The 23,299-nt window shown below is 48.4% G+C and overlaps 1 protein-coding gene across 1 annotated transcript in view; it reads right to left on the bottom strand.

Moving 5' to 3' along the window:
* LOC138107669 (TOG array regulator of axonemal microtubules protein 2-like) overlaps positions 1 to 23,299 on the bottom strand; it is a 95,469-nt gene that overhangs the window by 11,952 nt on the left and 60,218 nt on the right. The gene's annotated exons all lie outside the window — the stretch shown is intronic.

Below are 23,299 nucleotides of genomic sequence, written 5' to 3'. Positions count from 1 at the left end.
AATGTTCTTACCTCGTTGGTAAGTGCCAAGCAAACCTCACGAAGTCTACAAAGAAGGACTTCTGAGTGGGACTCAGCCAGGTGTTTGATGCTGAAGAGTCCCTTCTCCTTCAGCTCCCTGAAAGGCAAGTACCAAAAAGATTGACTTTCTCTCCACCCAAGAACTAGGCAGCACCCTCTGAAATTACCAGGCTGGTGGCTCAGTCAAACAAAGGGAGGTGCTTTTCAGGCAGTACTTGATGAAATCGTGGCACTCGCTGCCACAGGTTGCTGTGGCTGTCAAAAGCATACACAAATCCAAGAGGCAAACAGAGGGGTTTCAGAGTCTTCGTTTGTGGCCGTTTAACAAGGCAGCCTTTCTGAAGTCTCTGGCACATGAAGTCCCTATGTCCTTCCTGGAAGCTGTGAGACCGTGCCATGCTGCTGTTTCTTGTCACCTCCCTGTGACTCTATGGCACAACTCAGTGCATTTCTCAGAAAGAAGAACTCCCTGTAGCTGCTCCTGGGACTCACATGCGGAAGGTCACAGGCAGACCCCGACTCCTGCCACTGCTGCCAGCAGTGGGGCCAGAGACAAATCTTACTCAGTCCCACTGCAACCCGAGGCACCCAAATCTCTACACTCCAAACTGCTGCCATCCTGCTTCTGGCTTCAGCCAGCAAATCATCTTGTCCCACAGCTTTCTCTCTTCCCTCAAGATTTCCTTTGCAGCTCCACAGAGCAGCAGGCAAAGCGAGGAAACAGCACGGACCTGCTGCAGCTGGAGCACTGCTGCAGAGCAAGGCCAAGAAAAGGCTGCTCTCAAATCTTTATCCTCTCTCTGCTCTGGAGTGGTTTCACTGGTGCCCCTCGGCCCTCTGGGCTGTTGGGGCTCAGAGGCACTAGCAAGATACTCTCCTCACCTACCTTAACGCTAAGAGGGAGAAAGAGGGAACGGGGCCTTTCTTACCAGTCATCGCTGCTGAGCAAGGAGAGTGCCTCGAGCAAGGACTGCTGTGGCTCCAAAGAGGCTCCGTCCTTCTGCCCCTTCCCACGGAGCGGCTCCTCTCGGCGCTCGGCACCAGTGGCCGTCTGTGGGGTCACTGTAAGGAGAGGGTCAGCCCTGAGCGCTGCAGCCCCGGGCAAGGCACCCCGCCATGGAGCGGCCTGCAGCCCCATCTCCCAGCCAGGCTTCCATGAGGTACAAACTGGCACTGGCTCAGAGAATTCCCTGCTCTCTGGCTCCTTGCTTTCTCCCAGCCCCCCCCAGCTGGGCACAGCTCCTTGGCTAAACCTGACAATTGCCCACACAGCGCCAGCTCCCGAGTGCCACAGGTACCACAGCCAGCGGCACCTTCCTGAGGCCGCAGAGCTCCCACTCCCTGTGAGACAGTGCCCACCAGCAGGACTTGCTACCCCAGGAGGGACCCCTCAGCTGCCTCTCTTGTCTCAGCGCCCTGATTTCCCCGAGCCCTGAGGACAGAGGCACTCTGCAACTCCCTGAGGAAAGACCTGCAGCTGCCTCGTGACAGCACCAAGCCGAGCCTGAACAACCGAGCCCTGCTGGGCCCGGCTGAATCCCCTCAGAGCAACTACCAGGGAACAGCGATACCTGACCCTTCACACCTCACAGCGCCTCTGTTCCCATTGACTTCAACTGCTCTAGACAGAGGGCAGCTGAGTGCACTTACATTTCAGCCTGCTATTGGGAAGGGAGTAGTTCATGGAGTTTGTTCTTTCTAAGCATCACGAATCTTTACTATTTCAGTAAAGTACACACTGGCTGTATTTCAAAGATGCTGAGGTGAAATTTGTTTGCCATCAAATGGACTTGTGTGCACACTGTGCAAGCCTAAGCTTTCTCTTGTGGAAAAATGGAATCTCTAGCCCAGATGGTTGATAAAAAAGCCTTCCAAATGCAAATTGATGATAAGAATACCTAAATACAGATGCAAATTGTGGGCAGATGAACTCTCTTGATAGTCAGTTTACAAGGTATGAGAAAATTCAGATGATAAATCCATTTCTTATGAAACCCATTTGTCATCAAAAGGACTGTTCATCATAAATTTCATGTCATGCACTCAACAGGTAGTTTTCTAATGTGTACATCGAAACATGTGAGCTGTCTCAAATGATGGAGTTTAAATATTGCACAGAATCTAGAATATTCAGATGGGAGCTAATCTGGCTGTCACTGATGTAGCCCTGTCACTGCCATCAGTGGTGTCACTGCAGCAGGATGTCGATGTACACATCTATATTCAAAATGAATGGGGAGCCACGTCAGGCTAGTTCTGGTCAATTGTGACCATGGAAGTAGCATCACTAGAAAAGAGCACTCAAAGTATCATTCCTAGCTCCCTTCTTCTTATCTCACCCTACTCAGGATCATAGCACAGGCAGGCTGCCCTCAAAGGAGAGGCAAGAGCCACTAGGGACTATGTGCTGTGTATTCACGGCGGGCAGCAAACAGCCTGGGAGCACCAGGCAGCCCCTCCTGGCTGTCACCTGCTACACAGGCCGCTGTATTTGGGTGGGGTGACACAGGAGGCGCTGCTTGTTCCCTCTTGGCATTGCAGGCCGTGGGATGGCAGCAGCGAGAAGCCATTGGGCACTTCTGGGAGCAGCAGCACGGCTGCACCAAGTGGCTGACTGCCATGCAGAGACAACCCTTGCTGGGAGAGCAGGAAAGCTGGCTGCAGAGCCGGACAGCAGCACAGGCAGAGGGCCAAGATGGAGAGCGGACAGTTGATCGTGGTGGTACTCGGAGGTGCACAGTGAGCACACCCTGCCAGACTGCCCCGAGCTCATCCCTGCAGTTACAGCTGCCTCCTGGCACCAGTGCTGTAGTTTGGTCTATCAGGATGGGCAAAAGCCAGAGCTTAGGTCTTTACCACTACTTTATGCAGCTCAGCTTTCCAATGGATCTCTAAGAACCAAGTGCTCCAGTACTGCCGAGCTGGAGTAACTCAAGAGTAGATTTGCTGTCCATTCTCAGCACAGGCTATGAACCCAAGATCCCAGCTGTGGTGGCTGAGGCCGGAAGCGGTTTGCGCTCCTTGTGCAAGGAAAACCGGTGCAGGAAAAAGCTGCTGTGGAGCAGGCTTACCTGAGGAGTTGCGTGGGAAGCTGCCGTCTCCATGGATGATGGGCTTATTGGGCAGTAAGGGCACATTGTCCTGCTTCCTCAAGACCTTCTCCTTCAAGGCACTACCAAGGTGTTTTCTCTGCACACTGGAAGCTGTGCCATTGACAGGCAGTAGGCTAAAGCCTGCAGGGACCAAAGAGGAGCTTGGGAGTGGAGGCTGACAATGGAAAGGCCCAGAAAACTTGCTGGAGCTGGGTAACGTCTCTTTGTTATCCCAACGAACTTCAAGTATAACAGTGGCACAGTACCATGGGAAAGTGATCACAGAATCACAGACTCCTAGAAGAGTTTGGGTCTGAAGGCACCTTTAACCACCATCTAGTCCAGCCCCCATGAGCAAGGACATCTTCAGCTAGAGCAGGTTCCTCAGGGCCCCATCTAACACGGCCTTGAACACCTTCAAGGATCGATCAACAACAGCTTCTCGGGGCAAACTCTTCCAGTGTTTCATCCCCTTCATTATAAAAAACTTCTTCCTAATATCTAATCGAAATCTACCCTCTTCTGGTTTCAAACCAAATTGCAGGGATGCTTCCCTGAAGAAACAAGGAAACCTCAGTATTCCTTTTCTTTTGTTTCCCTGTTTCAGAGGCTGGCTGGGGAAGTTCCCAAAAGAAAGCGCAGATAACCTTGCGTGATGCCCTCGGGCTGAGTGCTGCCTCCTGAGGTCCCTGCTGCTGCCCTGGGGCAGCGCACACAGCACTGCAGTCAGAGCCCCTCAGCCGGGATTCAGTCGGGAACGCTGCTTGCTCCTGGGGCTACAACAGAAGCACTGGCTCGGGGCTTCAGCACAGCTCTACAGCGCCAGCTCCTCAGCAGGGAGTGGTGGGAGAAGGGTCTCTGGGGTTTTCATTAGAAGGAGTTGAATTTTGTTTCTTCCAGGTTGCACCTTGGTTGAAAAGCATTCTTTTGGACCCACTTTTCCTGGAGGCTGCTAGCCAGGAGAGAGTCTGAAGCCCCAGTGTACTTTGCAAGACAGAATTTTACACTCTGAAGGACTTCAGAGGGGAAGGTGGGAAGCTGATATTCTGTTACTGACTCAGTGAGGCCCTGGGCAAGACACTTCATGCCTCTCCATTTTTCTTTGGGGACCGGAAATACATCCTATGCAAACTCCCACTTGGATGTGAGTGTAACAGCCCCCCGGTCTCAGGGCAACACTGTGCAGAGGGCAAGCGAGTGATCAGAAAGGACCCCAGGTGTAGCAACCACTTACTTGCTGCAGCTGCATCCCTGGGGTCAACTGTCTGTGGAGGCAGCTGCAAGGACGTTTCCTTTTCTCTCTTTGTCTTGATCTCTGTCTCCAAAGGCCCCATTGGATTCCGCTCTAAGTTCCTTTGAGCCAAAATGCACAATGCAGCAAGGATCTACATGCAATGGGAATGCATCACAGACTGTAAGCAGAGACACACAAACCAGACACAACATCTCATCAGGAGCACAGAGTCCATCGAGTTCCACAGTCCTTGATGCAGCTCCATGTACATTCCAATGGTTTCTGAAGAATGTCTCCTGTCCTCACCTTGGCAATTACACACAGTGAGGTGGAACGCTTTATTGCCATAACCTTCCACTGCTCCAAGGTACTGTTTCTCAGCCTATGTCAAGAGGCCCTGCTTGAAGCAAGAAAATCACAGGAGTGCTCCAAGACAGATGAAGAGCCCACGTGACCGGTGGGCAGGCAGTTCCCTTCCTACATGGCAGGAAGAATAAAAACCATGTGCAATACGCAGCAAGGAGGGGTAATTAGCTGTTGCTTAACACTCATGGCCAGGAATTGCAGCCGTTTCTCACTTCTGGCTTCTGAAGGACTCAGCTGCTCTCGGAGATCATGAGGCCAAAAAGAGGAGTCACGTGAAAACAAGTTGCAGAAACATTGATGTTAATGTGCGGAAAAATTGAGAATGAGAGGGCTGTGAGATACAGCAAGAAAGGTAACCAGGAAAAATCAAAGTCTCCCATTTTATTTTGCAGCCTTGCTTACACTCAGCATTAGAATCCTTGCTTCTGTGCTTCCGAGGATGCACTTTGCCCACATTCACTGATGTGTAGCTTGCTCTGCCATTCAGAACTTCTCTACAAGGGCCTTTGCACATAAAGAATGCTTCTGGCATGACCTTAGCACCATCTCCAAACCAGTGACCTTGCCACCACTGGAAATAGCCAAGCAATTGCTCTGGAGCTGTCAAATATATTCCCAAGAGAATCCCCATCCCCCAAGAGTGGAAGATTATGATTTTCAGGGACATTTTGGGCCAAACACTAAACAGTCACTGGAAAGGAAGTCTGCTCATCCCTGTCCTTATCCCTCACCTTTTGAAAGCCATCCTTCAGGGCTTCGGCATTCGTAAGGCCAGCACCGGTGGGGTGATCCGTCTCCTTGGCCTGGCTCAGTGGGAGGCCTGTTAATGGAAGCAAAGGTTCCTGTAAATCTCTGGCACACTTCAAGCCCCCAACAGCGCCACGCTGGGCAACAGGCAAGACAGCTTCCAGACTGCGGAGCTCTGATAAGGCCCAGAGATTGTGTCTGAGAGCAGCAAGGTACATATGCCTAGAACCTCTCCCAATGGATGGGCTATTGCCACAGTGCACTGGCAGCAGACATGGCATTGCTCTGTTGGCCAGCAGAGTGAAACCTCCTGCATGATGAAGGCCTCACCCCTGGGTGCTGGAGAGCCGCTGTGTTTGATAGAGAAGGGCAGAGACGGAGCTTGCTCCTGACAGAGATTCTTATCTGCCCTAATTCATGCTGATTTTAGTACACATCTTCTTCCTGGTTCCTAAAAGAACTCCTGGGTTCTAATACCTGTAAGCATTTAGATCAATATTTTCTTCTCTTTGTGGCAATATTTTAGAGGACATGAAAAGAAAAGCTTAGGATTGCAGGAGTGTTAGCCAAACGTGAATTGTGTTCTTGAAACGGGATCATTTGCTTTCCCCAAGGATTTTCATTCTAAACTGTGTGAGATTGGGCCACTTTCAGGCCAGTCTGACTAAAGGCTGATTTTCCTAATGGAAGTGGAACAATGTAACTCGTTCTGAAATACTCCCCAACAGAGCCCTTAGAACTCAGAGGATGAGTCACTCTTTACATGGCTTCACAGAGGATAAAATCACGTGGCAGCAAAGTAGCAAAAAACCAATGTCAGGATTTTTTGCCCTGCAAAATGGTCAGCTTAATAATAAAAAAGAGTTAGAAATGGGCTTTGAGGAAGGAGGGCTATTCTGGATTGGGGGCAAGGCCTCGGAAGGTAAGAGCATCTGGGAAATTAACAGGGAAAAACTACTGACTCCAGGGTAACCTCCTTGGGAGCAGTGCAGTCAGTCCCAAGTGCAAAGTGGAGACAAAATATAACAGAGGCCACAATGCCAACATAAAGCATCTGAAGCTACAGTATGGAGAGATTCCCTGGAAACTTTAAAATAGCTGCACAGGGAAACATGCTCCTGCCAGCAGCCACTTGAAGCAGGCTGTGTGAATGAAGGGACACCGGTGCATCAGAACCTCTGCAGAGCAGCCTCCTGGGAGGCTCCACATTATAGGCATTAGCTTCATTAGGACAGCAGGATCAGTTCTTTACTGCATGCTTGCATGAAGATCATTTGGGACCTCCTTTTTGTATCTCATGCAGGAAAGGAGCTCTTAATAATACCCTGCTACTGAAACCCACACTGGGGTGTAGCTCTGTAGTGGTTCCCAATGAAGCAGATTGCCTGCTTTGTCACTGCCAGCCCTGTGACCCTGTGAGGGACCATGCTTCATCCCACACACGTTCTGTCTCCAGGAAAAGCTTGCCTTGGCTTATTAGAGTGGAAAAAAATAGATGAATAATAAAATGGGCAATTATACTTGGATACGATCACGCTGTTGATGTCAGCCTTGTACCTGATTCTCCCAAGGCTCGTAAGTCATCCTGAAACATATCCATAGAAAAAACTCAGATCCTATGCTACATCTGAATGAAATTGCTTCAGATCATTAAGAATTCTCCTGTCAGGACCAGGACAAAACCCTTCCAACACTCACTTGGAGCTGTCCTGGATTTCTGCAGCCCTTTGTGGAAACCTGCTGTAGGCAGTGTGTCTGGAGTTTGTTTGGGCCTTTAGGAAAGATGTGTGGAACAGCATGCAGGGCTCTCCTAGGAGAAAAATGCTGGCCAGTGATCATATTTTACTAGTCCCCTATGATGGCTTCACACAGCAACAGCCCCAAGGCTGCTGAGAGGAAGGCACAGAGGAAGATAACCCTCCTGTTTCTGAGGGAAATTCTCTGACAACAAACCAACCTGAGCTGTCAAACAGCTGTGAGAAATATTCACTCACCCATAAGGCTGAAAGAGGAGAAAGTCATCTAAGCAAAACTCTTTATGAGTATAAACAAGTCAGCTGAGTTGCGTGCATCTCCCTGATGAGGCACAGCTCCCCCTCAAATGCACAAACCTTTATGCCTTTGCCCGGCCCGTGGGGCTGCCTGTCCCCTTTCCCACGTGCTGGCTGCTCAGGAACTTACATTCTTTCCCACTGCCCACCAGGCTCCAAGCAACAGCTCCTTTCCCCTCCCCTTTCTCTGCCGGTAACAAGCGTGGGTTCACTCCCCTTTTCCTCCCGCCCACACTCAGCAGGCCTGGCCTCCTGCTCGTTCCATCTTTGCCTGTGTGACAGGAGCACTCCTTCTCATGGCTACCTGCAATGCCTGAACGAAAACATCATTTTGTCCCTCACACAGCTGGCCTGGCGTTTTGAAACATGGGCCAAGGGGGAAACCTTTCAGTGTGTTTGGTCAAGGCCGGGCTATGCTCAAGGCAAAGGTGTGTCAGTGTACTCGGCTCCTTCTCTCCTCATGGTGTCCGGCAGGCACAGGAGCCCACAGCTCCTGCAGAAACCATCACGGCACTTCGTGGGAGCAAACTTGTGTCCAGTCCTCACACAGAGCTCTGGTGTCCAGCACTGCACCTCCTTGGAATGAGGAATTGTTGCAGTGCTCTTGGAAGGAGCTAAGGAGGTTTGGCCTTCAGATCAGCTCCTTCCTAGCTCCTGATTTGCTGCCCTGGCTAAGCTGCTGCCTGTGGCAACACTTGGTTCACAGCTGACAGCCCTGCTCTGCTGGCAGGCAGCCATTGCAGGAGCTTTTGCTGGGGTCATTGAACCTTTCAGATCTTCCCAAGGAGAGCTAAGGAGGGAACTTGTCAAAGGAGCATTGCCTGGGCAAAGCTTTTAACATTAAATCTTTTCTCTGTGCTCACTACCATGCACAGTAAATATTTGAGGAAGCAAGCTTCCTGCTCCAGAAATTCCTGCAATCAGTCAGATTGCCAGAAAGAAAACGCAGATTTGGGATGTGTAGTCTCACTTTAATTCATTGTATAGAGAAACACAGGAGCACTTCTTGTGAGCTGTGTGTCTAACCTAAGTGACCTTGCCACCAAGAACTGAGAAAAGTGGGGAGAGATGGAATCAGTGGCACAAGGATCTGCAGTAGGATTCTCCCGCAGGCCTGAGGAAAGTGCCCCGGGGTTCCACTGGGCCATGGCTTTTTACATCAAAACTTCATGCTTCACACTGGGGTGGTGAATCTTCCCTGGCCTTGTCAGGCCACACTGTGATCTCAGAAATGCTTGTTAGGCCTCAGCCTTGATGAACAGCCCCTGGACTAAGCTCCTCTTGAGCTTGCCCAAAACACTGAGTGCTCCCAGGAACTTGTGCTGTCTAACCAGATCCTGGGGTTTTCTATGAACAGTCTTGGAAACTACTTTTCTTGCCTGAATGCCATAACATCCTTCTTCTCGCACTTCCAAAGACAGGCTGCTGACCCAAAGTGCGGCCATGAGGAAGCATTTTATGACTGAAGCCCACTGTCTTGTGGCCCATCAACAGCGGCCCAAAAGGAAGCCCTCGAAGCTCTCCTGGACCACAGCAGCTGCCACTGGCAACCTCCAGTGGGGCCTCTCAGAGCCAGCGAGCTCAAGTTTCCTGTACTCACAGGATCATCGATCAACAATGGATCCTGGGCCAATCCCCCCACTCCTCACGGCTCCAGTTTAACTACTGTTAAGCTTGAGTGCTGTTAAGCTTTTAGGCCACATTCCTTTTCATCCTTGTCCTTTCTCTCCCTTTGTCAAAACCCGTCTAAACACACACACACACACAGAGTTCTCAGTTCATGTCTGGTTTGATTGACTGCATTTTGTTTGTTGCTTTTTTCCCTTGTTGTGCCTTAAAGGACTAGTAAGTAATAGTGTGAATGTTGCCAACAAATTTTGTTGAGCTGTTACTTAATATTCTGCACTAGTTTGAAAACAAACCAGTGAGAAATCACAAGACAGAACTGTAATTTAATAGGAAAATGAAAATAATTGCAATAGTACAAGAACACTGACAGAGTCAGGATACAACCTGACACCCTGTTAATCAGGGTGGTGGTAGCAGCCCAGATGAAGTGGTCCTATTGAAGCAGTGATCCTGTTGAAGGGTCTGGTCTTCGGCTGAAGGTCCAGTAGTAACTCTTATCCTCTGGGAACCCAGGAGGGAAGAACTGCTTGTGCTTCAATCCTACCTGATTATATCCAGGTGGGAATGCTTGGCTCCTCCCCCTGGGTGGAGCATCTCCCAAGGGGCTGATGTAATTCTATGAGTCATGCAGTGGGTCATTGCTTGCCCATTAAACAGAGATAGCCTCCAGAGGGATTTAGCAAGGATGAGTCATGGTAGGAGATAACAAACACAGCCCCATCTCTTTTAACAGCTTGTGAAGGTGACAATAGAATACATACTGTTGGTTGCATCTTACACTGTAACCTAGGACATATTCAATCTGGTTTTAATGATAACCTTGACAGTGAATTTTTAAGCAATCTCAAACACTCGTTCATAACAAGCCTTGGGAGCATGAGCTACAGGGCTGACATTGGAAAGCAGGAGAATCACTCTAAAGTGACGAGTTTAAATGTGCATTTCATTGCTCTTCTATTTATTTCACTCGATTAAGCCAAGCCAAGCTTTTCTTGGAGGCAGAATGTGTGTGGGATGTACTACGCCATTATCCCATAACTCTGGGCTGAATGGCACCCAGGCTGCAGTACAGATTTGAGGAACCCTTGTCACCTGTTCAGTAACCTCACAGTTCGCTCATCCTTCTGCAAACAAGTCGCAAACAACGCTGTTGGACTGCTGTCCTGGGTAAATATACATACAGATGCCTTTTCCAAAGCAGTGCCTCTTTTGCCAGTGAAATACACGTCCTCTTCTTACCTATGGAATTGTGATTGAAGACACCTCTGAGCCAGATCTGTCTGAGATTGCAAAGGAGCAAAGCTTGGGATTTGGGCACATTCTCTTTGTTGCTTTGCTCAGGCCTTTTGTGAGCACAGAATACATTGAGGCAGAAAACTGTAGACACAACTTTGGTCAACAGGTGTCTCAATGTGGACGTTTTGTCTTGACATTCCTGTCCTTCATACCGTTTGCTTGATGGGCAGCATGTTTGGTTTATTTCCCCCTGTGCTGCAATCAGCATTTGAGACAGGAATTTGGTCCTTGCTGTCTCTTCCTGCCAGTGGGAGAGCTACTTGTACCTGTTGTCCTCTGATAACAGAGGGGATTTATTTAGCTCTGTCATGGTCAGCGCTGGCAGGAGAGTGACCACATGGCTCAGTAGCATAGTCAGGATCTTCCCATGCTCATGGAAGACACCGGCTGATCCAAGAGAGTTGTTCCCAGTGGGTTTGTTAGGCTGTGGATCTAGTCTCTAGGGAAGCAATCATGTGAGCGTAGTGCTGGGATGTCTGGCTTCTGTTTTTATCCCTGTTACTGATTTTCTGGATCCTTCAGATATGCCCCTATCCATCTGTTCAGATGCATCTGAGCTACTTTTCCAGATTGTCATGCCTGCTGTAGAGACACTTCTCCAGAGGGATGAGTTTCCTTATTATAAGACACACACCTCCCTCATGATGAGGCATTTAAACTTGGAAATAGCGTCTCTCTTTCCTCACAAAGCAGTGCGACATGTGTACCTGGGAAGCTGTCTGGAGATAAGTGAGATGCATCTCATCCTTGGTTTTCCTGAGTAAGCACTGGTGAGAATGTTGCTTGCAGATTGTCTCCTGTAATGATTGTCATGAGGTGTCACGTTGTTTTTCAGGTCAGGATTTTCTAGCTTGAAATCACATCATTAGGAAACCTCCGCAAGATGTTCTGCTCACAGTTAACCGAAGGTATGATCACCAACAGGTCCTAATTTGGTTTTATTTTCCAGGGTGAAGTCTACCTCTGATGAACGCCTCCTACGCCGCCCAAAAGCCCAGGTCACGTTACCTCTGGCTGTGAAAGGAACGGAGCCACTCCAGAAGCTTTACAATCTCCTGGAAGCCAAGGAGTTTAAGACACGGATGGAAGGAGTGGCACTCCTCCTAGACCTGTGTAAAACCAGCCCCCAGCTCGTCTCCACTAACACTGTCCAAGTATGTAGGGTGTCTTCATTGTTCCTTTCCTTTAGCTCCTTTCCCAAGCCTGTAGCAGGAAAGTTAATTCAGTGTGTCTTGGCACTACATCCTGGCTGTGTGGGACAGGCTGGTGCCTCTTACCCTGAAATATTTAATTCAGCTCCACGCTTCAGGACAAGTTATTTCAGTCCAGATATATTTGTCTGGCAGGTGCCTATTGATGTTGTTCATCAAATGAGGACAGAGTTTTCTGCTGGTGTAACTTCTGCTGTCTCCTACTCCCAGTTGGGTTAAGTGAAGGGAATGCAGCCACTGAAAGCGTGGCAATTATTCTCTAGACAAAAAAATGGGTTTGGATGGGGAAGAGAAGTATCAGGCTGGGCAGGTTTAAACCAATTTTTTTCAAAGGATACTTCTGTAAACTCCGACTTGTCTTGCACAGGCACAACTCTGGCTACTCGTTTCCATCGGCATCCCTATTCCTCTTGGTAAAGACGGTGCTCACCCTTCTTGGGGGGGTCGTTTTTTTCTCTTTGGAAAAGGAGGGAAATAGCTAGGGACAGATCTCTTCCTTCTCCTCCCAGGAGCTGCTTTTTCCCTTTGTCCAGAAAATGGTGCCTGATAATGTGGCTGTCAAGGGACTGAACCTGCTCTAATGAGAGCGGTACAGCACATTAAATTTCAGAAGTCTACCTGCTAGGTAGACAATTGGTCTGGATCCTGGAAGAGTTGATCCGAGCCCTGCACTTCTCCAGACACAGGTTCTGAGACAGACGGAACAAAACCTGGATCTCCTCCAGCCATAGTTTTGGCAAAATCATAACTGCCCTCAGAACTTGAGACAACTGTGTAGAAAAACGGGCATTGTAAATATCTGGTTCCATACTTGGAAAGCAAAGATACTGTTTTGCATCAATAAATGGGATTAATTTAATGATTTAGATGTGGAGAGAAACACCATAGGAACTATTCTGTCCCCGCCCAAACCTCTTCAAAATATATGAAAATCTTTCAACCAGCATGAGGTTGCGCAACCATTCCAGTGAGTGGCCCACAGGAAAATTGTGCAAGCAAGTGCTGACCTGACAGGAAGGATCACTTTCATCTTTTACATTGCTGAGTGCTCATTTCTACATCCCTTCCTCAAACAAGGACATTTTAATCCAGCTTTCATGTTGTTTGTTCTCTTCACAGATTTTTGATTATTTTGTCCCGAGACTTGGTGATACGCACAAGAAAGTGAAGCAGAGGGCGCTGGACGTGCTGGCTGAAATCATAGGCGTCCTGAAAGATGCCTTAAACCCGGTGATCATCTGTTTGGTTGAAGGAATAACAAACAACCTAAACTCAAAGGACCCCGGGGTTTATGCCGCAGCTGTGAAAGCGCTGGAAGCATCCATGGCTCACTTAGGTAAGGCTGAGCCCTGGCATGGACTCTCCTCAACTGTGTCTCTGCCTCTGCAAGTCAAGAGAACGCTGAGTGCCTTGACAGCTGTTGTTGTCTGTGGAAACCTCCAGCTGACATCCACCAGAAGCTGTGCAGGTGCAGTCCTTACGCACCAGTCCCCCAACAGGCCTGAATGTGCATCGGCATTTCCCAAAAGTCCCAGGAGCCCTTGGCTCTGTGCTGCTTGTCTGAAGAGGAAGTGCTGGACTACAGCTTTGCTGGAATTCAGGGCCAAAGGGATTTTTGGAGTTTGCCTGGTCCCCATTTGACTTCCCAAATGAATACCTTTGCTGTTGGCATGAAGGGACACCGGCGCATCAGAACCTCTGCAGAGCAGCCTCCTGGGAGGCTCCACATTATAGGCATTAGCTTCATTAGGACAGCAGGATCAGTTCTTTACTGCATGCTTGCATGAAGATCATTTGGGACCTCCTTTTTGTATCTCATGCAGGAAAGGAGCTCTTAATAATACCCTGCTACTGAAACCCACACTGGGATGTAGCTCTGTAGTGGTTCCCAATGAAGCAGATTGCCTGCTTTGTCACTGCCAGCCCTGGTGACCCTGCGAGGGACCACAGTTCATCCCACACACGTTCTGTCTCCAGGAAAAGCTTGCCTTGGCTTATTAGAGTGGTAGGACTGGAGGCTTGCAGGATAATGCAGGCAACAGCGTCTAAACTCAAACAAGACCCCCAAAACCGCAACAGATAGGCACAAGGAAAACTAAAATACATACGACGGTCAAGTATTGGGAAATCAGTTCATTTTCCAGTCTCTCTGCCAAGATCTGATTTCACAGATGTTACCGAAACCCACAGGATACTGAGGCACTGAACAGTAATAGCTCTTGTATGAGTAACTTGGTGTCTTGTCCCTAGATCCACACAGGTAACCTGCCATTTAAAAACAGCTTATCCTTCAGGTGGGAATGGATGTGTGAATTTTGGAGCCTTCTCACCCTTTTCCATAGGGAAGGGAGAAGATCACTTCTGCAAAGCTCTGGGATGCAAAACCTTTTCACTGCTTACGTGTGATTGAACTCTTGAGGTCCCTGATGTGAAATGTTTTACATAGCTCCTGGTACAGCAGACAACTTTGGATTTATAAATGTGAAAGGAGAGCTTTTCTTTTGGAATTTAAAATCCTCCCAAGTAGGCTGGAAGGAAAGAAGAAAGGGATTCAAAAATCGGCAGGAATTTCCTTTCTTTTACAAAATGTAGTTGCCCCTGCCCTTTCCCTCCCCACTGGCCTTTGTCTTATGACCTCAGAAGAGAGAGCAGAAATGTGTGTTTCCCTTGTAGATAAAGTATCACTGATGAAAGAGTTCAGCCACCGAAGGAGTGAACTGAAGGGCCAAGCTCTGCTGGATGTCACGGAGCATCTCTCAGGTATGGCCTCCCCTTCTAAGCCAAGAGGTCTTCCGAGGCAGAATTTACAGGGAATGCCAGTGAATAGACAGGTCCAAATCAGGAGGTGCTGAGCTTGTCCCTCCTGCCCAATACCCATGGAAGGTGTATTGGGCAGGTTTTCCCTGGCTGCTGCAGAGGTGTGCAGCATCTGAGATGGGGGCGGCGCTCGGCCTCGGGGCTGAGCTCTCACTGGGGCATCTCAGAAGCCGCCTCCAGGAAAGGGAGGGGCTAAAAATTCCCAAGCTGGCTCCTCTCTTGGAAGCTCCGGGACAGCTCTGATCCTTTAGGGGAAATGGTGGCAAATGCTGTTTCAGGGGATCCATTTGTTTTGTCCTCACAGAATTCTTGCTTTGCTCTTGGAAAGTTTTGAGGTGGAAGCCTGCAGTGCCTGGGGGTCACAGCTTAGGTCAAAACTCAGCCCACACGAGCCTAACGAGGCCCGGATTTTGTGCAAGGCAGCCTTTGGGGGCAGAGGGGCAGAAGCAGAGTGCTGAGGCTCCCTGCCTGTGCTGTCAAAGTGCCATTGGACTGAGCATTTCAGGGTGTGCAGTCAGGGTCTTCCTATGTCAGCGCTGCCCAAAATGCTCCAAATGCAGCTGATAATTGATTGCTCAGAGGAGCTTGCTATGTCAGCAATAGCCAAGGGATGGAAAAATGATAATCTCAATATATGCTAGAGAAGACAGTGTATAGCCTTGCTTTATTTATAGCCTTGCTTTAGCTGGGGCTAAATCCACTGCTAATTATGCCAGCATCTTTAAATGCAAGGTTTAATACACTTTGTGTCTTCATTCTGAATCTCAAAAGGGCACCTTCAGCGATTGGAGTGTCAAAGGCCCTTTACAGAGCATTTGAATAAAGTAGATCTCCAGGAATAGGGAATTTAGTTTTGCAGCTATTTTAATCTCTTCTTCAAATAAAGGAATTCAACTGGAATTAGGACTTCTCTAGAAAGAGCAGATGCTCTCTCTGAGATTTAGTGGCAATCTCTCTGAGATTTCTCTGCGCAAGTTGCGTAGTGACCGATGTCTTTAATTGCATGTAAGCTCAAATGAACTCCCATTTTAAAATGGGTACTGTAAGCCTTTTCCTGCTTAGCAGAATTGGTTTTAGGTACTTTCAGGAGCTGTTTAAATGTTGATGACTGCTGGTGGATTAACAGCATAGAGAAAATGAAGTCTCTTCCACCACAGAATAATCAATGGCGACTACATAACATTTTGCCTGGTCAGAAAATAAGAATGGTCCCCAGACCATATCAGGTTTTGATCTCTCAGCCAAATCTGCCATGCAAGGAGCCTGTTGGTAGTAAATTTTTGTCTGTGTTTGATACAGTTCAGAAAATGAGCAGAGAGCAGGCTTTGGAGACAGCGGGAGAGAACACTTGTGTTTTGGTTACATTTCTGTCCCCTGTGTAGCATTCTTCTCTCTCTATTCCCCTATTTCAGCGCACATTGTAAGAAAAAATGCCATTAACACTGTGAGGGGAAATGCCATTAAAATTTGGAGATGCTCCAATGCCATGGCAATGGGGTCTGGCTAATTACCTAAGACAGCCTGAGGTTTGAAACAGCTGTTTGTTAGAAGCCACAAAAGCCTTCTGCCAAAGACACCGGCTAGTCACTGATGTTTCAAATCCAGCTGTCAAACAGCACCCATCTCTGGTGGGCTGGAGTTTCCAAGTGTGGTCTAATACTGCCCTTTGCCGTGTGCCACCAAGCAAAGGGAAGAGCCAGATGAGACTTTTGGCACTTGACATCAAAGGTCACAACAATGGAATCATCCCTTTTATTAGAAATCTCTCAACTGCCTCTCTATGGTGCATTTCAAAATCTTTGGCGTGGGTTTCGACAACTTCTAAATGGAAATAAACGGCAATTTGACATTTCAGTCGCTGTTCATGCAGAAATAAATTGTGGAATGATTTAGTAAAGGTGTGAAGTCTGCCACAGGTACAAGGCTCTGTTTGGAGAAATTAGTCCTGAGAGCTTGGTGGTTCTGTTTCGGGGATGTTCAGCTGCTTTGCCCATTTCTGGATCATGAGGCTCTCACCGTTATTTCACTGATCTTAGCCAGAGAGACTCCCAAAATCACAAGTAGAGGTAGATCCTTGTTTGCATTAAGGCTGGTGGTTAAGAAGTTTGTGTCTCTCTTCCGGCAGCGCTTGTGGGATGGGTTTATCCCAGGAGCCCCGAAGTCGTCCAGCGCTACGCCCTGCCCGTGCTCTGGTCCTTCCTGGGGAACAAGGCGCTGCCTGTCCGAAGCGCCAATGTCTGCACTGTGGTCACCAAGCTTGCCTGCGCCCTCTACAAGGTGATGGGCGCCAAGCTGAGGAAGCATGCTGCCAGCCAGCCTCCGCACGTGCAGGAAAACCTCTCCAACATTTTGGGCTGGTGGAGTGTTGATGACCTGTAGAAAGATGACAAAGTGCTGCGTTGGACACCTCCGGATGTGACTTCTTAGCTGTGCCAAAAATGACAGAATGCAAAGGAAGGGTGTGCACCTGCCCCCGCTCTCTCCACCCCCCTTCCTAGTCGTGGCATGGGGTGCCTGAAGCAACTTCCGATTGAGGACAAGGTGAAGGCTGAGCATGGCTCAGCCTCACAAAGAGGTAAGGCGGGAGCTGGGCCGCTCTCTGGCGGGAGGAAGGCTCTTGTGCCAGCCTAGAGAGCCTGGGCACATTGCCAGGGAACAGTTCTGCCCTGCATGTGCCCCCTGCAATGAGCTGTGCAGCTCCCAGTGCCCCGTGTAGCTGTAGGGCTGCTCAGCTGTGGGGCCGGGAGAGGAGCAGGAGGGTGCGTGTGCAGCTGAGCCATTCCTGGAAAGCACAGGGCTCTGGGCTCCCTGCTGTCCCAGGGCAGCCCAGAGGCCACGCTGTTCCTGTGCTGGCTCTCTGGAAGTGGGTCAGGGTGTCTCCCTGGTCTGCCTCAAGTGGCTGCTGGCAGGAGCGTGTTTCCCTGTGCAGCTCTTTAGAAGTTTCCAGGTGGTCTGTCCCATTAAATACATAGCTTCAGATGCTTTAGGTTTGCATTGCGGCCTCTGTTATATTTTGTGTCTCCACTTTGCAGGACTGACTGGCTACAGTCTTATCAAGAAGTTTTCCTTGGACATTTCCTATGTTCCCTAACCGACAAAGCCCTTGCCTCCTATCCAGAAGAGCTCTCTTTCCTCGAGCTCAGGAAGAAGGTGCTGCCTGTCCGAAGAATGTTTGAAGATTTGGATTTATACTTTAGGCTTTGTAGTTACAGATGTACATATGTTCTGATATGTAGATGTAGGTTTGAATAAATGTGTTGTGATTTTATCTTTTACATTTTGAAAATAGATTTTCAACTGTATATCTTTTATTTTGATTTTTTCGGTTTTAAATAAAATAATTTAAAAAAAAAAACAAGCCGAGAATGTGAGACCTGCTGACCTAGAGGTTGTCAGAGTGCAGCTGACTCAACAAGCCACTGTCTCACGGTATTCTTTCCTCACAGGGCCTCTCCTCTTCCTCTTTTGCCATGTTTTCTTCATGTCATTTGTGCTGCTGTTTGTTAGTTAGCATTCCAATGGGGCCACCTATTACCATGTTTGGGGGACAATGGACCCAGAAGATCCTGTATAGTCTACAGTTTTCTGCCTCAATGTATTCTGTGCTCACAAAAGGCCTGAGCAAAGCAACAAAGAGAATGTGCCCAAATCCCAAAGCTTTGCTCCTTTGCAATCTCAGACAGATCTGGCTCAGAGGTGTCTTCAATCACAATTCCATAGGTAAGAAGAGGACGTGTATTTCACTGGCAAAAGAGGCACTGCTTTGGAAAAGGCATCTGTATGTATATTTACCCAGGACAGCAGTCCAACAGCGTTGTTTGCGACTTGTTTGCAGAAGGATGAGCGAACTGTGAGGTTATTGAACAGGTGACAAGGGTTCCTCAAATCTGTACTGCAGCCTGGGTGCCATTCAGCCCAGAGTTATGGGATAATGGCGTAGTACATCCCACACACATTCTGCCTCCAAGAAAAGCTTGGCTTGGCTTAATCGAATGAAATAAATAGAAGAGCAATGAAATGCACATTTAAACTCGTCACTTTAGAGTGATTCTCCTGCTTTCCAATGTCAGCCCTGTACCTCATGCTCCCAAGGCTTGTTATGAACGAGTGTCTGAGATTGCTTAAAAATTCACTGTCAAGGTTATCAGTAAAACCAGATTGAATATGTCCTAGGTTACAGTGTAAGATGCAACCAACAGTATGTATTCTATTGTCACCTTCACAAGCTGTTAAAAGAGATGGGGCTGTGTTTGTTATCTCCTACCATGACTCATCCTTGCTAAATCCCTCTGGAGGCTATCTCTGTTTAATGGGCAAGCAATGACCCACTGCATGACTCATAGAATTACATCAGCCCCTTGGGAGATGCTCCACCCAGGGGGAGGAGCCAAGCATTCCCACCTGGATATAATCAGGTAGGATTGAAGCACAAGCAGTTCTTCCCTCCTGGGTTCCCAGAGGATAAGAGTTACTACTGGACCTTCAGCCGAAGACCAGACCCTTCAACAGGATCACTGCTTCAATAGGACCACTTCATCTGGGCTGCTACCACCACCCTGATTAACAGGGTGTCAGGTTGTATCCTGACTCTGTCAGTGTTCTTGTACTATTGCAATTATTTTCATTTTCCTATTAAATTACAGTTCTGTCTTGTGATTTCTCACTGGTTTGTTTTCAAACTAGTGCAGAATATGAAGTAACAGCTCAACAAAATTTGTTGGCAACATTCACACTATTACTTACTAGTCCTTTAAGGCACAACAAGGGAAAAAAGCAACAAACAAAATGCAGTCAATCAAACCAGACATGAACTGAGAACTCTGTGTGTGTGTGTTTGTGTGTGTGTGTGTGTTTAGACGGGTTTGACAAAGGGAGAGAAAGGACAAGGATGAAAAGGAATGTGGCCTAAAAGCTTAACAGCACTCAAGCTTAACAGTAGTTAAACTGGAGCCGTGAGGAGTGGGGGGATTGGCCCAGGATCCATTGTTGATCGACGATCCTGTGAGTACAGGAAACTTGAGCTCGCTGGCTCTGAGAGGCCCCACTGGAGGTTGCCAGTGGCAGCTGCTGTGGTCCAGGAGAGCTTCGAGGGCTTCCTTTTGGGCCGCTGTTGATGGGCCACAAGACAGTGGGCTTCAGTCATAAAATGCTTCCTCATGGCCGCACTTTGGGTCAGCAGCCTGTCTTTGGAAGTGCGAGAAGAAGGATGTTATGGCATTCAGGCAAGAAAAGTAGTTTCCAAGACTGTTCATAGAAAACCCCAGGATCTGGTTAGACAGCACAAGTTCCTGGGAGCACTCAGTGTTTTGGGCAAGCCCAAGAGGAGCTTAGTCCAGGGGCTGTTCATCAAGGCTGAGGCCTAACAAGCATTTCTGAGATCACAGTGTGGCCTGATAAGGCCAGGGAAGATTCACCACCCCAGCGTGAAGCATGAAGTTTTGATGTAAAAAGCCATGGCCCAGTGGAACCCCGGGGCACTTTCCTCAGGCCTGCGGGAGAATCCTACTGCAGATCCTTGTGCCACTGATTCCATCTCTCCCCACTTTTCTCAGTTCTTGGTGGCAAGGTCACTTAGGTTAGACACACAGCTCACAAGAAGTGCTCCTGTATTTCTCTATACAATGAATTAAAGTGAGATGACACATCTCAAATCTGCATTTTCTTTCTGGCAATCTGACTGATTGGAGGAATTTCTGGAGCAGGAAGCTTGCTTCCTCAAATATTTACTGTGCATGGTAGTGAGCACAAAGAAAAGATTTAATGTTAAAAGCTTTGCCCAGGCAATGCTCCTTTGACAAGTTCCCTCCTTAGCTCTCCTTGGGAAGATCTGAAAGGTTCAATGACCCCAGCAAAAGCTCCTGCAATGGCTGCCTGCCAGCAGAGCAGGGCTGTCAGCTGTGAACCAAGTGTTGCCACAGGCAGCAGCTTAGCCAGGGCAGCAAATCAGGAGCTAGGAAGGAGCTGATCTGAAGGCCAAACCTCCTTAGCTCCTTCCAAGAGCACTGCAACAATTCCTCATTCCAAGGAGGTGCAGTGCTGGACACCAGAGCTCTGTGTGAGGACTGGACACAAGTTTGCTCCCACGGAGTGCCGTGATGGTTTCTGCAGGAGCTGTGGGCTCCTGTGCCTGCCGGACACCATGAGGAGAGAAGGAGCCGAGTACACTGACACACCTTTGCCTTGAGCATAGCCCGGCCTTGACCAAACACACTGAAAGGTTCCCCCTTGGCCCATGTCTCGAAACGCCAGGTCAGCTGTTTGATGACTCCAGGTGGTTTGGTGTAAAAAAATTTCCCTCAGAAATACTAGTGTCTTGGGGTGACTTTATGATGTGTATTCCTTATCGCTGCCCTATGCCCAGAAATTAATTTTTGTGCCTTTTTATGCCTTTAAACTGAGCCTGAGAAGGGGAAGGAAAAACTGAGCAAAACTTTTTCAAAGCAGTTTGCAGCTTGTTCAAGGTCACACAGAGATAGCGACTTTTTTTCCAGCTGTGGCAGGGGAGGGAGGAGGCACCCGGCTCGCGGCTGCCCGGTCAGTTTTTGGCCAGTTGTTCAGTTTCTTTTTCTCCAGAGAGAGACTGAGAGTTGAACATTTTTTCCTTCCCTGGAATTTCAGATTTTCTCTCTTTTCTACTGGACTGCTTCAATATCAGTGCACGTCGAGAGGACTTTCCATCGAGCACAGAGGGCCTGGCCCTGGGCCAAGTCCCAGCTCCGAGGAGACCAAAGGGAGAGCTCTTAACACTTTCCCAGGTTTTTTCTCCACAGCGAGAGATTTTTATTATTTAGCATTATTTTCCTTTTCCCGTGTGTTTGTTAAAGAAATAATTTTTATCTCTTTCCCTTTCCTTTGAGGAAAATTTATTTTTTCCTGAAGCTGGTGGGGGAGGGGTGGTGACCTGCCTTCTCTCAGGGGATATATTTCAAAATTTGGCCAAACCGGTACAACTAGGTTTGTCTTCCTCCGTGCCTTCCTCTCAGCAGCCTTGGGGTTGTTCCTATGTGAAGCCATCTGTCTCAGTTTGAGAAAACTTAGGGCAGTCTGGAATAAGTTGTCTCCTCTAAACTGTTCCAACAATCCCTTTCCAGCAATAGGAAATGAATACTAATAGATGAAAGTGGAAAAAACCCAACACTTTATTAACAAACAGAATGCCCACAAGGCAAGGAAAAATAAGTAAGTAACTTGTAGATATCAAACTGCCAGACCTCACCGTCCTCCCACTGGAACAAAGACCCAAAATGCCAGAGGAAAACCCGCCCATGACACGCGTTACAAGATGGCGCCGGCTTCTCTCTCGGGAAAAACAGGAGCTATCACGGAGTAGTTCTAGCAGCAGATGAAAGCTCGGTGGCTCGCCCAGCGTCGACTTCCCCCCCACGGCAGAGCTCCGCAGAACGGTCATGGCAGGTGAAGTGGCTGGGCTGGTGCCCCTCGGTGTCTTTTCTCCCCAGTGTGGCTCAGCTCACAGACTCTTGGGCTGGGAGCGGGACCACTCCACTTCTGCAGGCACGATGTCCCCGGTCTTGGACAAACAGTTTTCTCCTAGGAGAGCCCTGCATAGTGTTCCACACATCTTTCATAAAGGCCCAAACCAACTCCAGACACTGTACCTACAGCAGGTTTCCATAAAGGACTGCAGAAGTCCAGGACAGCTGCAAGTGAGTGTTGGAAGGGTTTTATCCTGGTCCTGACAACAGAAATCTTAATAATCTGAAGGAATTTCATTCAGATGTAGTATAGGATCGGAGTTTTTTCTATGGATATGTTTCACGATGACTAACAAGCCGGTACAAGGCTGCCATGTGAAAGCATGAGCATGTCCTCCAAAGTGACCAGATTAATTGTCCATTTTATTATTCTTCTGGTTTTTTCCCCTCTAATAAGCCAAGGCAAGCTTTTCCTGGAGACAGAACATGTGTGGGATGAACTGTGGTCCCTCGCAGGGTCACAGGGCTGGCAGTGACAAAGCAGGCAATCTGCTTCATTGGGAACCACTACAGAGCTACACCCCAGTGTGGGTTTCAGTAGCAGGGTATTATTAAGAGCTCCTTTCCTGCATGAGATACAAAAAGGAGGTCCCTAATGATCATCTTGCAGCCATGCAGTAAAGAAGTGATCCTGCTGCCCTAATTAAGCTTTGGCTGTGGGAATTACACTCTTCCCACTCACCTTTTCACACAGACACTTCAGGTTTTGCCCCACACTTTTGCAATACTGGCAGTCGCTGTTTCCTATTGACTGTTCTTCCCCAGAGAGTGACGGTATAGCTGCAGCTTGGAAACAAAATGCCCTGAGATCTGGGTATCTTGAAGGAGCATGAAATGCTAATTAAATGTTAATCTTGGTACCCAGATCTGCACTTACCAGTATTCTGAGGCACCAGCAGGAGGATCATGCGTCATTCCCGTTTGTTGGTGTTCCTGTTTCTGATGTGCAAGAGCAATGACTTAGCGGAGAGACAAAAATGCCCCTATTCAAACAGTGGGTGTGCAAGTAGACATGAAGTTTCACTGTCTTTTCTAGGATATTTTAGAAAGATCTAAGAGAATATTGCAGGAGGGAGCAGATGCCTAATTTTGTCTCCAGAGGAATCCCCAAAGGACACATCACTCTGCTGGTGATGGCAGGAAACCCCATAAGCTCACAGACTAGTTTTCCCTGACACATGCCAGCCTTCCCAGGCTTTACTAAGCTGGGATTTAAACCACAGCTAAGCAAACACACGCAGCCAAGTGACACAGAGTTTTTCCTCCAGAAATTGGAAGGAAAACCTGAGGAATTGGCAGCTAGCCCCTCAGAAACATGAGGAGCAAAAGCCAGTCTTCTACCT

The sequence above is a fragment of the Aphelocoma coerulescens genome, chromosome 3 (assembly GCF_041296385.1).
Source record: "Aphelocoma coerulescens isolate FSJ_1873_10779 chromosome 3, UR_Acoe_1.0, whole genome shotgun sequence".
In the NCBI taxonomy this organism is placed as follows: Eukaryota; Metazoa; Chordata; class Aves; order Passeriformes; family Corvidae; genus Aphelocoma; species Aphelocoma coerulescens.
This window is presented reverse-complemented; position numbering and strand designations above follow the sequence as displayed.